This window comes from Sus scrofa, chromosome 3 (assembly GCF_000003025.6).
Source record: "Sus scrofa isolate TJ Tabasco breed Duroc chromosome 3, Sscrofa11.1, whole genome shotgun sequence".
NCBI classification, from domain to species: Eukaryota; Metazoa; Chordata; class Mammalia; order Artiodactyla; family Suidae; genus Sus; species Sus scrofa.
The window spans coordinates 54,218,391-54,242,585 of NC_010445.4; the positions used below are offsets into that span (position 1 = coordinate 54,218,391).

At 44.1% G+C, this 24,195-nt stretch overlaps 1 protein-coding gene across 15 annotated transcripts in view; it reads left to right on the top strand.

Moving 5' to 3' along the window:
* Positions 1-24,195, top strand: part of AFF3 (AF4/FMR2 family member 3) — a 594,726-nt gene that overhangs the window by 82,915 nt on the left and 487,616 nt on the right. For 2 of the 15 annotated variants that reach the window (XM_021088194.1, XM_021088192.1), the window contains exon 1: positions 4,994-5,938. The exons of the other annotated variants lie outside the window; for them this stretch is intronic. The gene's annotated coding sequence lies outside the window, so the exon portion shown is untranslated. Of the gene's footprint in view, positions 1-4,993; positions 5,939-24,195 lie in introns of those variants that run through there. 15 annotated transcript variants of the gene reach the window in all.

Sequence of the window (24,195 nt, forward strand, 5' to 3'; positions counted from 1 at the left end):
TGTCTGATAAGCCCAAGCTCCCGATCCCTCCCACTCCCTCCCCCTCCCATCAGGCAACCACAAGTCTCTTCTCCAAGTCCATGATTTTCTTTTCTGAGGAGATGTTCATTTGTGCTGGATATTAGATTCCAGTTATAAGTGATATCATATGGTATTTGTCTTTGTCTTTCTGGCTCATTTCACTCAGTATGAGATTCTCTAGTTCCATCCATGTTGCTGCAAGTGGCATGATGTCATCCTTTTTTATGGCTGAGTAGTATTCCATTGTGTATATATACCACCTCTTCTGAATCCAATCCTCTGTCGATGGACATTTGGGTTGTTTCCATGTCCTGGCTATTGTGAATAGTGCTGTAATGAACATGTGGGTGCACGTGTCTCTTTTAAGTAGAGTTTTGTCCGGATAGATGCCCAAGAGTGGGATTGCGGGGTCGTATGGAATTCTATGTATAGATTTCTAAGGTATCTCCAAACCGTTCTCCATAGTGGCTGTACCAGTTTACATTCCCACCAGCAGTGCAGGAGGGTTCCCTTTTCTCCACAGCCCCTCCAGCACTTGTTATTTGTGGATTTATGAATGATGGCCATTCTTACTGGTGTGAGGTGGTATCTCATGGTAGTTTTGATTTGAATTTCTCTTATAACCAGCGATGTTGAGCATTTTTTCATGTGTTTGTTGGCCATCTGTATATCTTCTTTGGAGAAATGTCTATTCAGGTCTTTTGCCCATTTTTCCATTGATTGATTGGTTTTTTTGCTGTTGGGTTTAGTGTCTGGTCTTATATCTAGGTCTTTAATCCATTTGGAGTTTATGTTTGTGTTTGGTGTTAGGGAGTGTTCTAATTTCATTCCTTTCCATGTTGCTGTCCAGTTTTCCCAGCATCACTTATTGAACAAGCTGTCCTTTCTCCATTGTATATTCTTGCCTCCTTTGTCATAGATGAGTTGGCTGTAGGTGTGTGGGTTTAATTCAGGCTTTCTATCCTGTTCCACTGATCTATATTTCTGTCTTTGTGCCAGTACCTTGCAGTTTTGACGACTGTTGCTTTGTAGTATAGACTGAAATCCGGGAGGCTGATTCCTCCAGCTCCATTTTTCTTTTTCAGGATGCCTTTGGCTCTTCTGGGTCTTTTGTACTTCCAAACAAACTTTAAAATATTTTGTTCAAGTTCTGTGAAAAATGTCCATGGTAATTTGATAGGGATTGCATTGAATCTGTAGATTGCCTTAGATAGTGTAGTCATTTTGATAATATTAACTCTTCCAATCCATGAGCATGGTATGGCTTTCCATGTTTGTGTCATCTTTGATTTCTTTCATCAGTGGCCTGTAGTTTTCAGAGTACAGGTCTTTTGTTTCTTTAGGTAGGTTTATTCCTAGGTATTTTATTCTTTTGGATGAGATGGTAAACGGGATTGCTTCCCTAATTTCCTTTTCTGCTTTTTCATTGTTAGTATATAGAAATGCTGTCGATTTCTGTGTATTGATTTTGTATCCTGCAACTTTGCCAAATTCATGGATAAGCTCTAACAGTTTTCTGGTAGAGTCTTTAGGATTCTCTAGGTATAGTATCATGTCATCTGCAAATAGTGATAGTTTGACTTCTTCCTTTCCAATTTTGATTCCTTTTATTTCTTTTAGTTCTCTGATTGCTGTGGCTAGGACTTCCAGAACTATGTTGAAGAGTAGTGGCGAGAGTAGACATCCTTGTCTTGTTCCTGATCTCAGCGGGAATTCTTTCAGCTTTTCACCATTGAGAATGATGTTTGCTGTGGGTTTGTCGTATATGGCCTTTATCATGTTGAAGTAGCTTCCTGTTATGCCCACTTTCTGAAGCGTTTTTATCAGAAATGGGCGTTGGATTTTTTCAAAGGCTTTTTCCACGTCTATTGAGAGGATCATATGGTTTTTATTCTTCAGTTTGTTAATGTGGTGTAACACACTGATGGATTTGTGGATATTGAAGAACCCTTGCATCCCTGGGATAAATCCCACTTGATCGTGATGTACAATCCTTTTCATGTATTGTTGGATGTGGTTTGCTAGTATTTTGTTGAGGATTTTTGCATCGATGTTCATCAGTGAAATTGGCCTGTAGTTTTCTTTTTTTGTCGAGTCTTTGTCTGGTTTTGGTACCAGGGTGACGGTGGCCTCATAGAATGAGTTTGGGAGTATCCCTTCCTCTGCAATTTTTTGAAATAGTTTCAGAACGAGAGGTGTTAGCTCTTCTCTAAATGTTTGATAGAATTCGCCTGTGAAGCCATCTGGTCCTGGCCTTTTGTTTGTTGGAAGTTTTTTAATCACAGATTCCATTTCAGTTCTTGTGATGGGTCCATTCATCTTTTCTATTTCATCTTGGTTGGGTCTTAGAAGATTGTACTTTTCTAAGACTTTGTCCATTTCTTCTAGGTTTTCCATTTTATTGGCATATAGTTGCATATAGTAGTCTCTTATGATCCTTTGTATTTCTGTGGTGTCCGTTGTTACTTCTCCTTTTTCATTTCTAATTTTATTGATTTGAGTCCTCTCTTTTGCTTGATAAGTCTGGCTAGGGGTTTATCAATTTTGTTGATCTTTTCAGCTTTTTGTCTCATTGATCTTTTCTATGGTTTTCTTTGTTTCTATTTCATTGATTTCTGCTCTGATCTTTATGATTTCTTTCCTTTTACTAACTTTAGGTCTTGTCTGTTCTTCTCTCTCAAGCTGCTTTAGATGTAAAGTTAGCTTGTTTATTTGGGCTTTTTCTTGTTTCCTGAGGTGGGCTTGTAGTGCTATAAACTTTCCTCTTAGAACAGCTTTTGCTGCATCCCATAGGTTTTGGAGTGTCATATCTTTGTTGTCATTTGCTGCTAGGTATTTTTTAATTTCCTCTTTGATTTCTTCGGTGATCCATTGGTTGTTTAGTAGCATGTTGTTGAGTCTCCACGTGTTTGTGTTTTTTGCAGTTTTTTTCTTGTTGTTGATTTCCAGTCGTATAGCATTGTGGTCAGAGAAGATGCTTGATATGATTTCAGTTTTCTTAAAGTTATGGTTGGATTTGTAGCCCAGGATATGATCAGTCTTAGAGAATGTTCCATGTGCACGTGAGAAGAATGTGTATTCTGTTGCTTTTGGATGAAATGTCCTATAAATATCTATTAAGTCCATCTGGTTTAATGCTTCATTCAGTGCCTGTGTTTCCTTATTGATTTTCTGTCTGGTTGATCTGTCCATTGCTGTAAGTGGGGTGTTAAAGTCCCCCACTATGATTGTGTTATTGTCAATCGGAGCCACATCTGTAACCTGTGCCGAAGATTGTGGCAATGCTGGATCCTTAACCTACTAAGTGAGGCCAAGGGATAGAACCCACATCCTTATGGACACTATGTCAGTTTCTTAACCTGTGAGCCACCATGGGAACTCCTGGTTTTATTTTAAAATGTTTTATTTGGTTCTTTTTAAATGTAACTCACCATCTTTAAAAATTATGGTAAACTACACCTAAAATTCACCAACATAGCATGTAGTAAGTGTACAGTTGTGTAGTGTTAAGTATATTCATGCTGTTGTACAACCCACCTCCTGAATTCTTTTCATCTTGCAAAACTGGAACTGCTGGGTTATTTTTGCTAGTCATTCATTGCTTACTTATTTTTACGGTTCTTTCTTTTGCTTCTTTAATACTTCACATGTAGTTATTTATAGTCTGCCTGGCAGTTGAAACATCCGAGGCCCGTGGTCCTCTAAACCCATTGTTTGTTATTTCTTCTGATTCTCGCTCCATGGTGTTGCTTCATTTGGGAAGCCTGGGTTACCAGCTCCCGTTTGATTGACCTTACTCTGTGGAACAGGGCTTGGGGCCTAAAGCATTGCTTTCCTAGGACAGTGTTTGCTTTGCAAGGAGACGTGGGTGCTGCAAGGAGACGTGGGTGCTGCTGCGCTGAGACTGTTCACCCTTTCCTGGTCCCCAGGTAGAAGCAGCTATTTCCATTAGCTCCCTGGTGGCCCCAGGCTTAAAGAGCATCTCCTCCGTAGGACCCTCCCTTTTAGCTCACTGCCCAGGCTTTTTCCTTTGTTTATTTGCTTTTACCTTTGTGTCCCTTGGCGATTTTTCTTGCCTCCTCAGAGCCCAGCAGACTCTAATAATTGTCTTTTATTCAGGATCTGATGGCTTTACTGGTGGACTCCTAGAGTATTTCTCTTCCCACTTTGGGATGCCTTCGGTAATTTTTTTTTTTTGCCTTTTTAGGGCTGTACCTGCGGCATATGGATGTTCCCAGACTAGGGGTTGAATCAGAGCTACAGCTGCTGGCCTACAACACAGCCACAGCAATGCGGGATCCTTTACCCACTGAGCAGGGCTGGGAATCGGACCCCCATTCTCATGGATACTAGTGGGATTTCTAATCCATTGAGCCATGACGGGAACTCCCTTATCTGATTTTCTAGCCATGTTCAACTGGGCATCTTCTGGCTCCCCTGCTGGGCAGCCTTGTCCTTGGGCACATTCTCATTTTGGGGAGGTCTGCTCCGTGCAGACCCTGTGGGGTCATCTTCTCCCCGGGAGAAGCCTTGGGGTGACCTCTGGCTGGCACTCCCACCAGGAGTTCAACATCAGGTCCCAGGCTGCAGGCAGTCCCCATGCCCTCTGGACCATCCTCCCCTCTCCCCATGTAGTTCACTGCCCCAGTTCTAGGGGAACCACAGCAAATGCCACACTTCTCTCCTTTGGAGCCTCTCTCACTAGACTCGGCGTGACAGTGGGTGGTTCAGTCCCCCCTTGCCACCCCAGCCCCAGCAGTCGTGCTGCTGACAGTCACAGGACGGCCGCTTTCCCTCAAAGAAATACACAGTTCTCTCTCTCTTTTTTTGGCCACCCCAGGGCATATGGAATTCCCAGGGCAGGGATTGGATCCAAGCTGCAGTTGTGACCTGAGCTGCAGCTGTGGCAGTGTCGGATCCTTAATCCTCTGTGCCAGGCTGGGGATGGAACTTGTGTCCCAGAGCTCCCAAGATGCCACAGATCCCATTGCACCACAGCAGGAACTCCCACGCTTCTCTCTTGATTTTTTTTTTTTTTTTAAATTCAGGGTGGGCAGAGGGTATGAAAAGTCATGAAATTAATTTTGGTAGATTAACTCTGAAAAGTTCCTTTGAAAAGCCCGATGCCTCCTTTGGAACTATGTACATTACCTGTCGTGGCATGGAGCTCATCAGAAACTTCCATGCACACATATGGACCACGTGTCACTGCCTCTCCCAAGGGATAACTTTATTCCTTCTCCGACCTTCTCTTGTTCGCTAAATTTCCTCTAGGATGGACCAGATTTCTGACTTTTTCTGCAAGCTGGTTGGTTCACTGTTTTATTACCTTGTAGAAAGGGCTTCTTACCTGCTGTGATCCTGAGATCCAAGGAGAATGAGCAGTGAGGCCTCAGAACAAGCCGGGGGTCACTCTGAACAGGGCAGGGCAGGGCACGGTCAATTGGCATGTTTTATTTGTTTCCATGTCATGACAAATTAACCTCATTAAAAAATAAGACTATGTGTGTAGCTTACCCCCGCTGCCACCACCTGCATGAAGTGGAGTTTAACTCCTCATCCCCAGGGTGCGGGCTGTGTTATGTGACTTACTCCAAAGAGCGGAGTATGATGAGGTGGGAGGTGAGTGTGTGGAGGAGTAAACCTGGCAGACGCTTCCTCAGCCAGGGTGACCAGGGTCAGCGTCAGCAGTGGTAAGTCACGTGACAGGACGTGTCCTTTGATGAGACTTAACAGGAAGTGTGCATCACCTCAAATGCTGTAATCTCAGTCTGATGATGAGAAAGCCCATTACAGTAAAACCCCTGTTGAGGGACATCCTACCGAATGCCTGACTGGTACTCCTCGGAACTGTCAAGGTCATCAAAGACAAGGAGAGTCCGAGGGACTGTAACAGACCAGAGGAGGTGAAGGAGCTGTGAGTACGAACTGTAATGGCATGGGATCCTGGGAGAGAAAAAGGATGTTGGGTAGGGGGAAGCGTGAAATTAAATGAAAGCTTGGCATTGAGTTAATAGGAATGAACAGGACTGGTTCTTTAGTTGTGACAGGTGTACTCGGTGATGAAAGATGGGAACAATAGGGTACACTGGGTGATGGAGAAAATGGGTGATTCTCTCCCATCTGTGCAGCTTTTCTTTACATATAAAGCTAATGTCAAACAAAAAGGATCTTTAAATAAAATTTTAAAATAAATGTAATGAAATGAAAATAGACATTTAAACCACTTCCCCAACAAGCTCCTGAAGCAAAACCTTTGACTGTCTTCTAGGAGACACTGGAAATTGTCAAGGAAAGGTGGCCCAATTTCTATGGATGGCATTTAGCACAGTGGTTAAGGGTACAGCCTTTGAAGCCAGATCAACTGGGTGTGAAGCCGAGGTTAGTTCCTTGTAGCTGTGTGTCCTTAGGCAGCTTAACATTCCTGAGCTTCAGTATCTCCATCTATAAAATTTGCATTCTTAGGTGTTGCTAGGGAGTCATGAGAAAACACACAGAAAGCTTACCTGGAGTGTGCCTCACCCCTGTGTGACACCAGGACTTTCCCTCTGCTTCATCCAACATTTTAATTTTTTTAATTTTTGTTTTTTTGCTTTTTGGGGCCACACCCACGGCACATGGAAGTTTCCAGGCTAAGGGTCGAATCAGAGCAACATCTCTTGGCCTACACCACAGCCACATGTGGGATCCAAGCAGAATCTGTGACCTACACTGAAACTTATGGCAACGCTGATCCATGACCTACTGAGCAAGGCCAGGGATCGAACCCACGTCCTCATGGATCCTAGTCGGATTTGTTTCCACTGCACCACAACGGGAACTCCCTCAACCAACGTTTTACTATTTACTCAAATGATTTAGCAGTGACATGTGGGTGGATAACAAGCTGCCAGGCAGGTTAGAATGACATGGTTCTCAGAAGCTCATGTTCAAGTGAAGAGGATGGGGAGTGAGTTTCCCACCTTGTTCAGAAATAGGTCTGTCACTTGTGCCTCCCGGGCCCTTTGGGGGCCCTTTAAATGTTAATGAATGCTTAGTCATGTGCGTTGTTATATCTGTGGTCCTGCAGAACTTAATTTATTTATGATTTTAAGGAAACACATCGTGTGGCTGGGATCATAAAGTGTGTTGTATGTGTGCTGTTGTGTTTGATGCCAGAAAAGCTTTCAGTGTCCTCTTCAAAGGCACTTGCAAGACATCAGGGCCAGATCCTGGGTCATCATCTTCCAGTCCTGACATCTGGCTCCTTGGCTAATTCTTCAGCCAGATGGGAGCATTGATGTGGCCTCGGGATCAAAATTAGCTCTTGTTTTCTCATTGCCTTTTTGTTAACTTGTCTCACTTTAGAAGAAAGAAATACTATTTTTCTTCTTAAAAAAAAGAAAGCAAACTAAAAATAACCAGCTCTGGGAGTTCCCATCGTGGCGCAGCAGAAAAGAATCCAACTAGGAACCATAAGGTTGTGAGTTTGATCCCTGACCTGGCTCAGTGGGTTAAGGATCTGGCGTTGCCGTGAGCTGTGGTGTAGGTTGCAGATGCAGCTCGCATCCCGAATTACTGTAGTTGTGGTGTAGGCCGGCAGCTGTAGCTCCAATTCGACCCCTAGCCTGGGAACTTTCATATGCCCCCAGTGTGGCCCTAAAAAAACAAAAAAATAAAAATTAAAAAAAAGAAAAGTAACCAGCTCTGGAGTTCCTACTGAGGCATGACAGGATTAGCAGTGTCTCTGCAGCACCAGGACAAAGGTTCGATCCCTGGCCCGGCACAATGGGTTAAGGATCTGGCGTTGCTGCAGCTTCGGCATGGTTTGCATCTGTGCCTTGGATCTGATCCCTGGCCGGAGAACTCTATATGCCCTGGGGCTGCCCAAAACGAAAAACAACAAAAAAACAGCTCTATTAAGAGATAATTCACGTAGCCTACAACTCATCATAGAAGTGTACAGTGTATTTACACAGGGGGGCGTATTCACCATGGTCAATTTTAAAATTTTCACACCCCCCCCCCAGAAGAAACCCTGTACCAGTTAGCTGTCACCTCTACCACCTCCCCACTACCCACAGCCCTAGAAAAACCACGAATCTGCTTCATATCTCTATAGATTTTCCTGTTTTGGACCTCTCATATAAATGGAATTATATAACGTAAGGCCTTTGTGTTTGATTTGTTTTGCTTAGCATAACATTTTTTGGTTTTCTCTAAGTTGTAGCACACGGCAGTACTTAATTCCTTATTATTGCCAAATAGTATTCCATGAGATGTATAACTACATTTTATTTATCCCGTCACCACTTGACGAACCTTTGAGTTGTTCATGCTTTTTTGGCTGTTACAGTAATGCTGCTTTGAGCATCTGTATACAGGTTTTTGTGTGAATATGTGTTTTCAGTTTTCTTGGGTATAGACCTAGAAGGGGAATTGCTGGTTCAAATGTTGTAACTCTGCGTTTCACTGGTTGAGAAACTGCCAGACTGTTTCCCAAAGTGTGTGCATCATTTTATATTCCACCAGAAGTGTGTGAAGATGCTAATGCCTCCGTATCCTCGCCAGTTCTTGTTATGATGTCTTTTTGATTCTAGTCAGGTGAGGCAGTATCTCACTATGGTTGTGATTGGCCTTTCCCTAATGCTGAAGGATGTTGACCGCTTTTTCCACGTGTTTATTGGCCACTTAAGTATCTTCTCTGGAGAAAAATCCATACAGGTTCTTCTCGCATGTTAAAACAGATTCTTTTTCTTTTTGAGTTGCAAGAATTCTTTGTAATTCTAGATAGGTCTTATCAGATGTACGATTTACAAATATTTCTGTTGTTCTGTGTGTGTCTTTTCACTTTTTTTGATGAGGATGTTTGAAACACAAGGTTTTAATGTTGATGAACCCCCTTTATTTTGTTGTTGCTATTTATACTTTGAGTGGCATATCTAAGAAAGCATTCCTCATTAAGGGCATGAAGATTTGCTCCTAGATTTTCTAAGAGTTTTGTAATTTGAGCCCTTGCATTTAGGTCTGTGATCTAGTTTGAGCTGATTTTGGTATGAGGCAGGGATCTCTTGTCTTCCTTCTAGGGAGGTGTCAGTAGTTTGGGTTTGGCTTTGGGCTAGGAAGAGCTTCCTAGAAAATCTGCGTGCCCATCTCCAATGGGCTTCTCTGGGCAGACACATTGTATGTGGGCTGTTGCATTTTTGTTGCTGGGAGAAAAGCGTGTTCTCTGTGAACCCTTTTGGGAGGGAGAGAGCTTAGGAAGCCTGCTCAAGCATTCTTCCAGACGCCTCTGTGTCTTCTCTCTTAGGATCCAACTTTGCATCTCTACTGAATGGCTATAGTAAACCTAGTTATAAAAGGCACTCTGAGTGGAGTCGGTGTTCTTTTAGCAGATATCTCAGCATGGTGGTGGTCTAAGGGCTCCCCAACACAGGGTCCAATTTCATTCTCTTACACATGGATATCTGATGTTGTAGCATCATTTGTGGACAGAAGACATAGAGTTTCAATGAAAAATGTAACTACCGAAGACTCATGGCCACCAAATGTCTTAAACAGGGTCATGCACCTAGCAAGTGTGTGGACTAGGACAGGAACCTGTTTTAGTTGGTTCAGCCTGCTGTATCAAAAAAAGCTATGTGGCTTCTACAACGGACATTTATTCTTGACAGTTTTGAAGGCTGGGAAGTCCAAGATCAGGTGGCAGCTGATTCCTCTTCCAGGTTTGTGCTAAATGTCTTCTTGCTGTGTCCTCATTTGGTGGAGAAGAGAGAGGGCTCTGGTCTCTTCCTCTGCGTATAAGGGCACTAATCTGGTCGTAAGAGCTCCACCCCATGACCTCATCAAATCTGTATTACCTCCCAAAGGGCCCATCTCCCAATACTATCCCTCTGGGGATGAGCGTTTAACCATACGAATGGGGAAACAACTATTCAGTCCATAACAGGGCCCTGTCTTCTGAATTCAGGACCAACTCTGGGCCACGTGGTATTCATTCACTTTCTCTCTGGTCCCCAGGATGTATCAAAATGATACCTTTTTTGAGTTTAATGAATGTATGCACTTCATTGTAATTACCTGCCTCAAGTTCCTGGACTTGTGTGTATTTTGTTTGTCTTACATAAAAAAGCAGCCTTGGATATCTGATTTTCATCACCCAGAATTGATGATTAAAGGTCAACTATCCATTTAATCAACAAGGTTTATAGATTTCTCTAAAAGGCAAGTAAATATTATTTGGCTTGTCTCATGGAGGCTTTTTGTTTTTTAACCGGGTCTAGAAACAGGCTCGGATGGTCTTTATAAAGTAGCATAGTATAAGCAAGCATGAATTTTGGGGTGCAGAAGACTTGGGGTGAACTCTGTTCCTGTCATTGACCAGTGATACACCCGTGGAGTCCTGAGCCTGCGTCTCCAGCAGAATTGTTGAGAGGAGTACGTGAGATGACATTTCGGAGAGGCCTAGTATGTCATTTCTTGGCATATGGTAGTCCCTCAGTAAAGCCTTGCTATTTTTATAGTTGATGCTACAACCCCAGCCATCCCTCATGTGTTCCTGGGTGGTCCTTTTTCTAATGTCCTTATTTGAATATGCCTGCAGTCAGTCTTTCTCTCTGAAAGTTAACGTAGTCATTTTATTTTCTAGCTAGTATGATTTACTCTCGCTATTTGGGAGTTGAAATCTCCCAAGTTTTTTTTTTTTTGGCAGGGGGCAGTGGGGGAGAGTATCCCCAAGGAACCCATGAAGGATAGTCATTTATCTTGATTCCATGAAATAGAGATGATGAGGTATTCAAGGAATAGAAGTTTGCATCCCTGCCAGAGCAGCTCACGAGCAAGGTGGGTTGCTTCCTTGTCAGAGGAGACACTTCCTCTGACGAGTCCACCTTTCCAAGGAAGACAAAGACTCCTTCAAGGAGGTGGGAGAGACTTTTGGAAAGGGCAGGGAGGCAAAGTTGAAGGAATGCAGTTCTTTGATAGTGATACTCATCATCACAGTAGGTACATTGACTGAGTGGTTACACTGTGCCACGAGTGCCTTGCTAGGTGCTATGATCATGTATGTAGGCATTTGTGGGTGTGAAGATTCCCCCAAGCTGAGAACTAGATTAAATCATTTGTGCTAGTCACACAGATCTGGGAAATGAACCCCGGCGTGGCTGGAGACTGCAGCAGAGATGTTTTCCTCTTTTTCTGGAGTGTGTGAGTGACCTGGGAAGCCAGCAAGTCTGTGAAATGCTGTCTCCCTCCATTTCCTCGGCTTTTTTTCTGTGGAACCAGCTGTTCAGGCAGGATACCTTTCCAAGAGAAGAGGCTCTATGAATGCATACCTCAGGGTCAAGGATACGCACCAGACTGCCCCGGGCAGCCCGGAGTTCAAGGCCACCTGGATAGAGAGGGTTTTCAACAAATGTATGTGGAGCCAAGAGAAAAAACCTATAGTCTTATTTAGAACAGATGGTCTTGTGCACACAGATGACACGGAGGGAGCAGAACTGCCTGACTCCTATTTTGACTTGATCGCATTTGTCAGGAAAAACGATCTTGACATTGCAAAGGGCAGAATAAACATGGTTTGGAGAAATTAAAGCCCAAGATAGAAGGGATAATGAGAGCTGCTAAAAATGCATTTAGGTCTCCTGGGCACCGGAGGGACTTGCAGATGTGTTGTGGGGCCACTTTAGATAGTGTTTTGTGAGTCAAGGAGAATGGGCTGCCTGAAGATTGTAAATGATGTCAGGGAACATGAGTTTTGAAACTACAGATGGGTGAGCCAAAGTCAGTTTCTGATGAAATTCTAGAAGCAATCTTAAACAGATGTTTGCGAACCTCTAAAAAGGCAGCAGTGATTACCGGGAGACAGAAAGGATTCGCTGAGAACAAGTTAGTTCCTGTCTGGATGGGATTGTCAGTTTGATACAGGAAAGGAACGTTGGATCAGGAGTGAATATTGATCTCATCCAGCCGTCTGAGAGTCCCTCATGACACAGCAGGATGGAGAAGGGTGAGCTGGGTGACAGCATGGTGCCATGCATTTATATTTCGTGCAACCAGCCTTTTAAAATTGGGTGAGGAGTGGATTAATTGACTCCTCCAATGGCCTGTGGACCGAATACAGCACACCGCTTGTTTTTGTAAATAAAGTTTTATTGGGACATGGACAAAACGTTCATTTACATGCTTTCTGTGGCTGCTTTTTTGCTGCAGGAGCAGAGCCCAGTGGCTGCCCCAGTGACCATAAGGACCACACAGCCAAAGATATTTGCTGTCTGGCTCTTCCCAGAAAAAGTGCGCTGACCCCTGGCCTGGACAGAACACTGGTTTTCAGGCCAGCTGCCCCACATAATCACCTATGAAATTCTTATTAATACCCCCCCCCGCCCCCCACACCCCCAACTGAATAGGAATCTCTGAGGTTGGGCCTGGCATTTTTTGTTTGAAGATTCCCGGGTGATGGTGATGTCCTCTCAGGGCTGGTGGCCTGTGCCCGGGAGGGGCAACATAATGGGGGTTGCTGGCGGGGCGTGGGGCTCCTGGCCGGGGGCTGTCTCCTGTTTTCTATTGGAGCTAATGATACTAATCTAGTCTCTGGATGGTGGGCGGGGGAGGGGAAGAGCTGGTCTTCCGATGACAAGAACTGCACAGTTTCTGCCCCTAAGCTAACAAAGCAATGTTGGTGACCGTAATACATGGGAGGCCCTTCACTGTTCACTCAGTGTCCCCTGCAGAACAGAACACTGGGTGGTGATTTAACCTTGAGATGATGCATGTGAAAATGGGTTAAGGGTTAACTCCTGACTCAGTGTTACCAACGTCGTGACAGAACCAGGAAATCCAAAATGGAGCAAAACTAACAATAACAACCAAGGCAACCTCAGCCTGTGTTGAAGGAGTCCTGATGGCCAACAAGGATGAAAACATGAGTAGGTGTATTCTGCTCAGGTCACATCACACCTGTGAGACATAATCCTTGTATGAGAATATGGCTGGTCTGACCGCTTTGAAGTCTCAACTGGGGTGGGGCTTCCCTGGGAGGCAAGGAGGTCTGCTCTGTGGGAGGGGTTCACGTGGAGACTGGACCACCATTGGGTGTGGGTGAGACATCAAATATCCTTGATGATTCTGTTGGTCAGGGTTCTCCAGAGAAACAGAACCAAGTACATGTATGTGTGTGTTTATATATATATAAATGTAAATGTACATATACACATACACATATATACATATACACATATATACACATATATACACATATACGTGTGTGTGCATATGTGTGTGTGTGTGTGTGTGTATAAAGAGATTTATCATGAGGGACTGGCTCATGTGATTTTTGGGGGCCGGCACATCCCAAGCTCTGCAGGACCAGTCAGCAATTCAGTGAGACCCAGAGGAGCCAGGGATTTCTAGTCTGAGCCTTAAGGCTGGTGAACAAGAACGGCCAATGGTAGAAGCTCCCTGCAGGGCCCAGGAAGGGTCTGAGTTTCCGCTCAAGTCCCTTCTTGTTCAGGGAGGGTCAAGCTTTTCTTGATTCCATCCAGGCCTTCCTGGGAATGGATGTGGCCCATCCCAGAGAGAACAGTCTGCTTTGCTCAGGCTTTTGACTCATACACTGATCCCATCCAGAAACTCCCTTCCAGATGCACCCAGAAGGGTCGCCCATGTGTCTGGGCACCCAGTGGCCTTGTCAGGTTGACACGTAAAATTAACCATTACAGTGACCATGGAGGGCAGCATCCTCGTTTCATGGATGAGAGAACAGTCTCAGAGGCTGCGAGGTAACCCATTGACCAGGGGTGGCCCTGCGCTCTTCCCACCAGGCCAACGGTGGGTGGAGAGGGCATTCGAATGACTGCCAGGGTCCCGTCCACTCCTGAGCCGACTCTGCTGAAGGAAATGGAAGTAGTGGTGCCGCGGAGCGAGAAACCTTCCCCAGGACAAAGCCTGCAGCCCCTGGCAAGCACGCTGCCCGATTTAAGGAGCTGATCCATCATTAGATGTGAGGCGGTCCTTGTACACTCAGGTGACAGCCATAGGCTTTCTGTACTTGGGTTTCATCCATAAACACCCTTCAGTCTCTTTAGAGCCCCAAGTGCTAGTTAATCCCTTAATGCTGTCTGTCAGGCGGATGAGGAGGAAGGATCTGCAGGTGGGGTTCATGCAGAATTAGGTGGCCACCATCAAGGCAAGGCTGCCACTGAGAGCTATGCTGGGTTCCCTCTGTGCTCTGAGCAGGTGGCCTCCTCTCACTGCATCCCCAGGCACTGTGGTCATAAGGATGCAAGGCACTCAGAGGGGACCCCCTGCAGGACCCTGCTCCTGACAAGCATCCTAATAGGTGAAGCACCTGCCTTGAGTCCCAGATGATTCTAGGTGCCTCACATACTTGATTTCCCCTCATTCCAGACCAGACGTGCTCGTGTCACAATGTTATCCTCATTCCACACATGAGGAGACAGCGCCCTTATGCTTTTCCTTCTTTTTTTTTTTTCCCGGCTTTCTAGGGCCATACCTGCGGTATATGGAAGTTCCCAGGCGAATCGGAACCGCAGTCTCTGGCCTACACCACAGCCACAGCAACACAGGATCTGAGCTGCATCTGCGACCTACACACAGCTCACACCAACGCTGGATCCTTAACCCCCTGAGCAAGGCCAGGGATCGAACCTCAGTCATGTTTTTAACCCACTGTGCCACAATGGGAAATACTGATTTTCCTGCATTTTGGAAGAAAGTTATCTGAAGAAGTTGATGGTGGAATGCCCTGTGGGCACCGAGCAAACCTGACTTTAGGGACATTATCACGTATATTCAGAAGACTGCTCACACAGGCAACTCTCAGTTACTGTGCAAAGCAAGATGTGAAATTCCCCGGTGGCCACTGTGCTGACCCTGAGCACGGGTCAGGTGTGGTAGATATCAAGTCAATGCGCTGACTTCTGAGCAAAACATACTTTTTCAACTGCTGCCAAGAGGAAAGTGATTGATGATCAAAGGAAAACATAAATGACTTTTTGATTACCTGTTTCGGATTACCGCAGCTTCTCTGCATCATTACCAAAGAGACTCAAAAGCTATGCAAACAAGCCTCTTGGTATAGATTCCCCTCTCCCACGTCCCCTCTTGTCACATTTCCCCACCCCTTTTAATAGAAACTCTCTTCTTGGGAAGGACGAGGCTTAGTTTCTTCACTTTCTAATTATTACAGGCATGTTAAATTGTGGTAAGAGGCTCGCACATTGCAGGCGCCCAGGCCCAAGTGGTACTACAAGCAGGCGGCAGGAAGTGGGAACAGGTGCTGCTATGGCTGTTCAGCTCTCGTGGGAGATTTAATTCAGGCTGGTGGTGAACAGGCTTACAAAGAAGGCTCTGAGGAGTGTTCCGGCTTTATGGACATTATTTGTAGGCTTTAAACCCTAAGAATTGCTAAGTGGACCTACCAAATTAAATGGCATTTGCTATACCCAGCTCCTCCACCTGAACTCCTGTGGGGACAGGAAGGGTGGGCAGTCAGGAAGTCTGGTGTTACCATGGGGATCATGGATCCAGCCCAAACAAGTGTAGTCCTAGAAGGCAGGACACAGCCCTGGGTGGTCCCCACACCAGACACGACACCCCCACTGCCCTTCCCTAAATCCATTCCCTAAATTGGAACCGCAGTCTCTGGCCTACACCACAGCCACAGCAACACGGGATCTGAGCTGCTGCATCTGCGACCTCCACACAGCTCACACTAATGCTGGATCCTTAACCCACTGAGCAAGGCCAGGGATCGAACCTTAGTCATGTTCTTAACCCACTGAGATAGAAGATGTGAAACTCCACTTGCTGTTTTTCTTTATACCTTCACAGTTAAGTTTTGTGGATTTCTTTGAGCATAAATAGAAATCTTATTCTTTCTCCTATAAGTATGTTTTCATACTGAAATATTAAAAAGAAACTGAGTGTCATGCCTACTTTGGTGAAGCAAATTTAATTCGTGTGCAGCCTGCCCAAACAGACAAATGGACATGAAAATAGCGCACCAATGGGAAGGGAAAGCAGACTCCATAGCTGGCTTTGAAGTCTGTTCCCTGACCTCCCTTCCCACTCCGCCAGCTCCCTCCCCAGTGATTGAACATCCTAGGGTCCTTTGAAAATCCATTTGTGTTTTTGTTGAATGCATCTCAGGTCTTGAAGACTCGCAGCCTGGAGACGTATTGATTGCATTTAAGGGTCCATTACTTAGGTAAACCAAATAACGTAACTGATCTTGGCTCCAATTGATCAAATCTCTCCCACGGTGCTGGAGAGATTGTAATCTAATTATGCACTTCCTGGTTTCTAAGGCGAAGGTTACATTTGGCTGGAACTTACCTGCTCAGCAACCTCTCCGTAAGGGTTTGTTCCTTCCTGTAGCTACACGGTGCGGTGTGTGCTGTCCATATGTGGACTTGCAGGTGAGCACGCATGCAGACACACAGTCTTTGCCTGTCAGGCACCCTAGGTTTTAATTTTGACTCTGTGGAAACCATGGCTCAGAAATGGGAGCCAGGCTAGGTTTTTTTAACTTTGTGCAGCCTGGCAGAGGGATGGGGGAAGACACTGCTGCCCAATCAAGTTCACTCCTAGCCTCTCTCGTCTCTACAGTCTTGGTCTCATTCCAGTTCTTTCTTTTTTCCGAGAGAAAAGGCTGTTTTCAGTTTCAGAAGGGGCCATTGCAGGATGTTTGGAGACCCGTCATTATAAGCTGCTGAGCTGTGGGCTTATCCAGGCATCGGCAACTTCATTAACCCTTCTAGCAGCCCTCCGCATCTTCCTTGGAGCCATCACATGGGCTCAGCTTGGCCTTCCACTCTATTTTTTTCTTTTTAAAAATTGTATTGGAGGATCGTTGGCTTACAGTGTTGTGTTAGTTTCAGGTGTACAGCAAAGCGAATCAGTTATACATACATCCATTCTTTCTCAAATTCCTGTCCTATATAGGTTATTAGAGCATATTGTGTAGAGTTCCATACTGTGTGCTATACAGTAGGTCCTTGTTGGTTATCTATTTGATGTATAGTAGTTTGTATATGTTACTCTCCAGCTCCTCATTTACTTCCCTCCGTGCCACATTTCCCTTTTGGTAACCATAAGTTTGATTTCAAAAGCTGTGAGTCAGTTTTTGTTTTATAAATCAGTTCTCTTGTCTCAGGTTTTGAATTAGATTCCACATGTAAGTGATATCATATGATAGGAAGCCCCGAGATACACCTGTGGTCAATGAATCGATGACAAAGGAGGCAAGAATAGACTATGGACGTTGCTTCTGTCTAAATATCCTACATAAGGAGGATTCACTTAAGGCACTGAGAGTGAATTTCTAGGTGGACTTGTTCAAGTCTTGATTTAAGAATTCCACTATATTTTAAATAGCACTAAGGCTCGTGCCTCTCCATCAGTCATCTCGTGTGGGGCAAATGATTTCATGTGTGACAAGATCAAGCGCTCTTTACATGATGCTCTTTGTGTGGTGCAGAGTTTTGGAGTCAAAATCTATGGTTCCAGGTGGGGTGCTGTAGAAGCAGCCTTTTCCAGAAACCTCGAAAACTGTGCAACCAGCATGGACCCAGGAACAGCTTGCTACTGCAGAGTTTGCGAGCTGTCTTCTTGTTATTCCTAATACTCTGGCAGTTAATGCTGCCCAGGGCGCCACAGATCTGGTTGCAAAATTAAGAGCTTTTCATAATGAGGCTCAAATTAACCCAGAATGCAAAAATCTAAAATGGATTAGTCTTGACTTGGTCAGTGGTAAACCCTGAGGCAGCAAACAAGCAGGGTATTTGCAACTGAAGCTGTAGTCACTATTCTTCGAATTCATGATCTTATTAAGTTATACCCAGAAAGCAAAGATGATAAGCATGGAGGTTTTGAAGATGCTGTTCACTCTGGAGCCCTTGATGACTGATCTGATTTATTTATAACAATGTTAGATCCAATTTTCCCATACCTGGAGTATTATACATTAAAGTGCAAGGAGCTGGCAAAAAAAAAAAAAAAAAAAAAAAAAGAATATACAATGGAGAAAAGACAGTCTCTTCAATAAGTGGTTCTGGGAAAACTGGCCAGCTACAGGTAAAATAATGAAAATAGAGTATTTCCTGTTCTTTTGGGAAACATCTTTTGACTTCCCTCGTTAGGCCTGGTCTCAAGGAGTCACAGAGAGTACGATTGCTCCCCTGTATGGAAAGGGAGGATTAGGGATGGGGCTGTGGGATGTCGGGTCTGCTTATGGGCCCTGAGGCAGGGGGACTGTCCCCTGCTCTTAATCCACATTAATCCAAGGGCAGCGGGCATCCCCCAAAGAGATGGTTAGCATCACCTGCTGTATGGGGATCAGTGAGTGTGGTCCACAAGCAGGATGCTTAGGGGTGAGAGGGGGACACTCTGCCTTTTAGTGATCTGGGTGGTCTCTCTTGGTTGGACAAAATCTCCATGTACCAGTGTTTACTTTTATTTATTAATAGAGTGTATGTCCTTGGCTATTATGAATAATGCTGCAATAAACATAGGGTTGCAGCACTATTCACAATAGCCAAGGCATGGAGACCACCTCAGTGTACAGCAAAAGATGAATGGATGAAGGCGATGTGGTGCATATATACAATAGAGTATTACTCAGCCATAAAAAAGGATGAAATAATGCCAATTACAGAAACATGGATACAACTAGAGATTCTTGTATTAAGTGAAGTAAGACAAAGAAAGACAAACACCATATAATATCACTTATGTGTGGAATCTAAAATATGGCACAGATGAACCTATCTATAGATCAGAAATAGGCTGATGGACACGGAGAGCTGACTTCTGGTTGCCAAAGAGGAGGGGGAGGGAGTGGGGTGGATGGTAGTTTGGGATTTGTAAACTATTATATTTAAAATGGATAAGCAGGAGTTCCCATCATGGCTCATCAGAAACGAGTCTGACTGGTATCCATGAGGACTCAGGCTTGATCCCTGGACTTGCTCAGTGGGTTAAAGATCTGGCATTGCCATGAGCTGTGGTGTAGGTTGCAGATGTGGCTTGGATCCCGCGTTGCTGTGGCTGTGGTGTAGGCTGGCAGCTGTAGCTCTGATTCCACCCCTAGCCTGGGAACTTACATATACCATGGGTGGGGCCTTAAAAAGACCAAAAAAAAAAAAGGGTAAGCAATGAGACCTGACTATATAGCACAGGGAGCTATATCCAGTCTCTTGGGATAGAACATGATGGACGAAAGTATGAGAAAAAGAATGTATATCTATGTATGACTGAGTCACTTAGTTGTACAGCAGAAATTGAAACAACACAGTACTTTACTAAAAAAAAGAGCTTATAAAAAGAAAGTGTGTTTTCAGAAGTATAGAATACTGTGTCATGGAACTTACAGTAAGTATCTTAAAATTCAACAAAGCACAATCTGTAGAGACATCTTCTCTGACAGAACCAAGGCCTGGCTCTCTCCTCTGGCTATGGGATGCATGAGTCTTCAGGAGAAATGCCTTGGCTGATCTGCTGTGTGGATTTTATCTGGGGTCTGAAAATGTAAGGTGACTACAAGGTGCTTCACAGAACTGTTGTGAGGACATGTATGGAGATGGGACTCTGAAGCCGTTTCCAAGGGTAACTGCTATTTTTTTGAAACATTTATCGTATTGCACCAGAGTTGATTTACAATGTGTTGATTTCTGCTGTACAGCAGAAATGACTCAGGTATTCGTATGGATGTATTCCTTTTCATATTCTTTCCCCTTATGGCTTATTACAGGATAGTGAATATAGTTCCCTGTACTGGACAGTAGGACCTTGGTGTTTATCCGGGTAATTGGCATTTTAATGGGTTTAATGATCATGCTGGAAAGCTTAAATTCAGAGTAATGCAGTAGTATTTCTTGAAAGTCTGCATGTAAGAAATTGTAGAAAGAATGTTCCTAGCTTGGCCTCCCCCTCAGTCTGTTGGATTAATTATACTTTCCCAGCCATTGATTTCAAGCTTGCAACCAAGTGGAAAGAGGGTGCCGTGACCTTGAGGCCTAGCCTTTACCCCTGCTTACCTGCATTTGCCTGCGCTTGCCTGATCGTTCCCACTGCATTTTCTGCATCTTTGCAAGTTTGCAGATGGTGACAATTCATCCCCAACCCCTTCAGCTGTGTCTCTGAAGCATTGGTTTATCCTCTTACAGTCTTTTACCATTAAAACACCAGGAACAAGTACCCCTGATAGGATAATATTAGCTAGTGCACAGTTTCCATTCAGATTTCCCCAGTTGTCTCAGTAATTTTCCATAGAGTTGTTTTTGGGTTTTTTTTTTTTTTTGTTTTTTTCTTTTTAAATCCGGGCAGCAGGAGTTTCCATTGTGGCGCAGCAGAAACGAATCTGACTAGGAACCGTGAGGTTGTGTGTTCGATCCCTGATCTCGTTCAGTGGGTTGAAGATCTGGCGTTGCCATGAGCTGTAGTGTAGGTTACAGATGTGGCCCGGATCCTGCATTGCTGTGGCTGTGGTGTAGGCCGGCAGCTATAGCTCTGATTTGACCCCTAGCCTAGGAGCCTCCATATGCCCTGAGTGTGGCCCTAAAAAGACAAAAATAAATAAATAAATAAATCCAGACACCAGTCAAGGATCACATATTGTTTGTATGTATGTATGTATGCATGCATGTATGTATGTATTTTTGCTTTGCAGGGCTGCAGGTGCAGCATATGTAAGTTCCCAGGCTAGGAGTGGAATCGGAGCTGTAGCCACTGACCTATACCACAGCCACAGCCACAGCAATGCAGGATCTGAGCCACGTCTGCGACCTACACCACAGCTCACAGCAACGCAGGATCCTTAACCCACTGAGCAAGGCCAGGAATTGAACCTGCATCCTTATGGATACTAGTCTGATTCATTTCCATTGAGCCACACATAGAAACTCCCACATGCTGTATTTAGTTGTCACATCTCAGCCATGGCTATATGTATTTTGCATTCTTTCGTTGACCTCTTATAGCTTTACAAGTATAGCGTGGCATGTGGAAGTTCCCAGGCCAAGGATCAAACCTGCACCACAGCAGTGACCTGAGCCACTGCAGTGATAACACTGGATCCTTAACCTGCTGCACCACAAGGAAACTGCCAGTTGATACATCTCTTTAGTCTCGCTTAAATCGGCATAGTCCCTTAGCTTTTTCAGAGTCTTGTAATACTTTTTCAGCGTTTTGAAAAGTGCAGGCCAGTCCTTAGGGTGTGACCTGTAGTCTCTGTTCAGTTGTTTCATCTTAGAAAAATGCCACCTGGGAGGAGCTGTGTCAGTTTGTCCTGTCAGTGGTTAGTGTGGGATCAGGTTTGGTCAGGTGGTTCCAGGAGTGCCTGCCAGATTTCTCCAGTCTCAAGACACTTCCCTCTGTGATGAGAGCATTTGGGCTGGTCTCTTGAGACCTGGTGAATATCCTGTTCTCCAGCAGTTTTAACATCTACTGATGGTCTTTGCCCTGATCAATTATTGCACTGGTGGTTCCTTTGCCCCGATATGTAGTGGGGGAAAAGTCAACTATACGTTGCGTGCCAGTAAAATGACTCTAGGGAGAAAAAAAAAAAGTCATGTCGTTTTTATCATAAACAAAAGGTACTTGCTTTTTCTGTATATATGTAAGAGCTTTAAATGAAATGAATTAGGGAAACTATTCATAAATGATAGCCTGTGTTACTTTGGAATGCAGGTTTAAAATTTTTGAAGTTATGTATTTCTGAATTTTGTACACCCCTTATAAAAACTTGCCTTAAAAATTTTAGAGTTTAATTCTTTTTATTGGTAATTATTGCAGCATTTGGAACAGAAGTGGGAAAATGCCCTGAGTTCATGAGTGAAAGATCTTTATAGAGACGTGCCACTCTTTGGCATATCATGCCAGGAATTTAGGAAACCCTGAATGAATCTGTTGTATTTTTTAAGCATTTCTCATTTGAGAAATTGCTTATGAAAGATGAGTTTCACTAATTAAATCATACACTTCCATAGTACATTACATATACAACTAGACGAGGAAATAAATATAATTAAAGCAAACATGCCCTTCTAATTAGTAATTGTTTCTGCCATTTTAAGCAAATTTCAGAGTCACAGAGAGCTGCTCTACTATAAACCTAATAATGCAGCTTGTGATAACAGGTGTAAATGAACACAATGGAAAACATTTACACTGCAGCACGCTAAATTAAAAATGACATTAACAAGTCTGGTTTTCAAATTCTCTATAATTAACATTTGTTCAACCCAGAGATGAATCGGGGCAGCACCATGCTAGATGTCTTTATTTATAGCTTATGATAGTTGTCATGGTTTTATCTTTGTTAAATTGTAAACAACAGAGATGCCCTGCTTCTTAAAATATGTCATGTTTATGGAATCTGAGACAGTTCTGACAAAAGGTAAAACGTGATATTTACCGGTGCCCTTACCCTGGATAATATGCAAGCGTAGTCCTGAACGGCCCTGGTCCAGGGTAGAGATAGACATGAAATATTGAAAGCAGGTTAAATATGGAGATATGCAGGTACAAGGGTAATAATACCCACGACATGATAAAATATTAGGATTCCCTTGCGTGTTTCCCCTCAAAGCACAGATGTGCCTCTAAGTGCTCTGAATCGATGTTTGTTTCTGCAAATAAATATTATCTTAAAGGCTTTCTTTTATGACCCTCGTTAATAAAAGCGCATAACCAGGGAACAGAGGAAACAGCTTTGCAGCTTAATTTGTCACAAAGGACCTGATGTTTTAGTCCTTACAGAGGATTTCATCAGGACACTCAGGACTGAATGAAGAACATAAGTGTTATTACCCTGGTAAACATTGGCTTAGATCTTAGAGTTGACTTTTTTAACTGAAGATTTTAATCACTCTGAATTCAAATAGATACATTGTCAAGGATGTGGACTCTGGATTCTTTTTTTGAGCTTTTTTTTTTTTTAAATTTTCGATTTATGTCATTCAGGTTGTTTGGGGGGCTTATCCTAGAGGCGGAGAATGGGGCCTGTGTTGCGTCCTTGTTAAGCCTGGCCTGTAGCAGGGCCTCGGTTATATTGGAGAATTCTGAGACTTGGTCTCTACTAAGTTGTGGAGCCTGCAGGCTTGCTGGAAGATAGGACTGCTTCACACCCTCTGCTCTGCTGGGCCTCCAGATGGCTGACACCCCCTGTAGATCTTGGGACTCGTCAGTCTCTGTAAGTGCACAAGCCAATTCCTTCCGAGAAATCTCTTTCTATACACACATATCTTGCTGGTTTTCTTTCTTTGGAGAAACCTGATTAATACACCAACATAGCAGGATTGTAGAGTCATTAGAAATTATATGTGTGTGTGTGTGTGTATGGGAATGTATACACACATATGTACATATGTATGTCCAGAATAATAAATATTGGTACCCTTACAGGGAAGATTTAAAGGCAGTTCTTAGCCCCAAACCTGACTTATAGTAAGAACTCAATAATGAGCTCTGTTCTTTTTTTGAGGGGTGGGAGGAGGATCTTTTTAGGGATGTACCTGTGGTATATATGTAAGTTCCCAGGCTAGGGGTGGAATTGGAGCTGCAGCTGCTGGCCTACATCACAGCCACAGCCAAGCCAGATCTGAGCCTTGCCTGCAGCCTACATCACAGCTTATGGAAATGATGGATCCTTAACCCAGCGAGTGAGGCCAGGGATCGAACCTCCATCCTCATGGATACTAGTCATGTTCGTTATCCCTGAGCCACAGTGGGAACTTCCTGTTCTTCTTATTAAGAAGTAAATTTTTCTGCAGATGCTTGGCTGCTTTGTGTGCTTCTTGGTGGCAGAGCAAGAACGTTGGTGAGAACGTGATGGCTGCTGGTGGACCATGGTGGCTGGTGTTTACCCCCTCTGTAGCTCATTGATCTCATCTCTGTAGCGCATTGATCTCCAGCTTTCCTGAGGGGACCTCACAGTCTTTTCTGGCTACCACCGGCCACTTGATTAAAGAAAACAGTCACTTTCTCCTCCTCCCCCTTCTCACTGCCCCCACCATTGCCATGGCCAGTTTCTCCCCTCCTGTTCAATCCGGTGCTCTTACAGCCCTAAGTTTTATGCAGATGGCTGGTTAGGCTGTAGACGTAGCCATGGGAGTCTCTGAGCTGAGGCTTTTTGTCCCAGAACGAATTGTCCTCCTGTACTTGTCACCCCTCCTT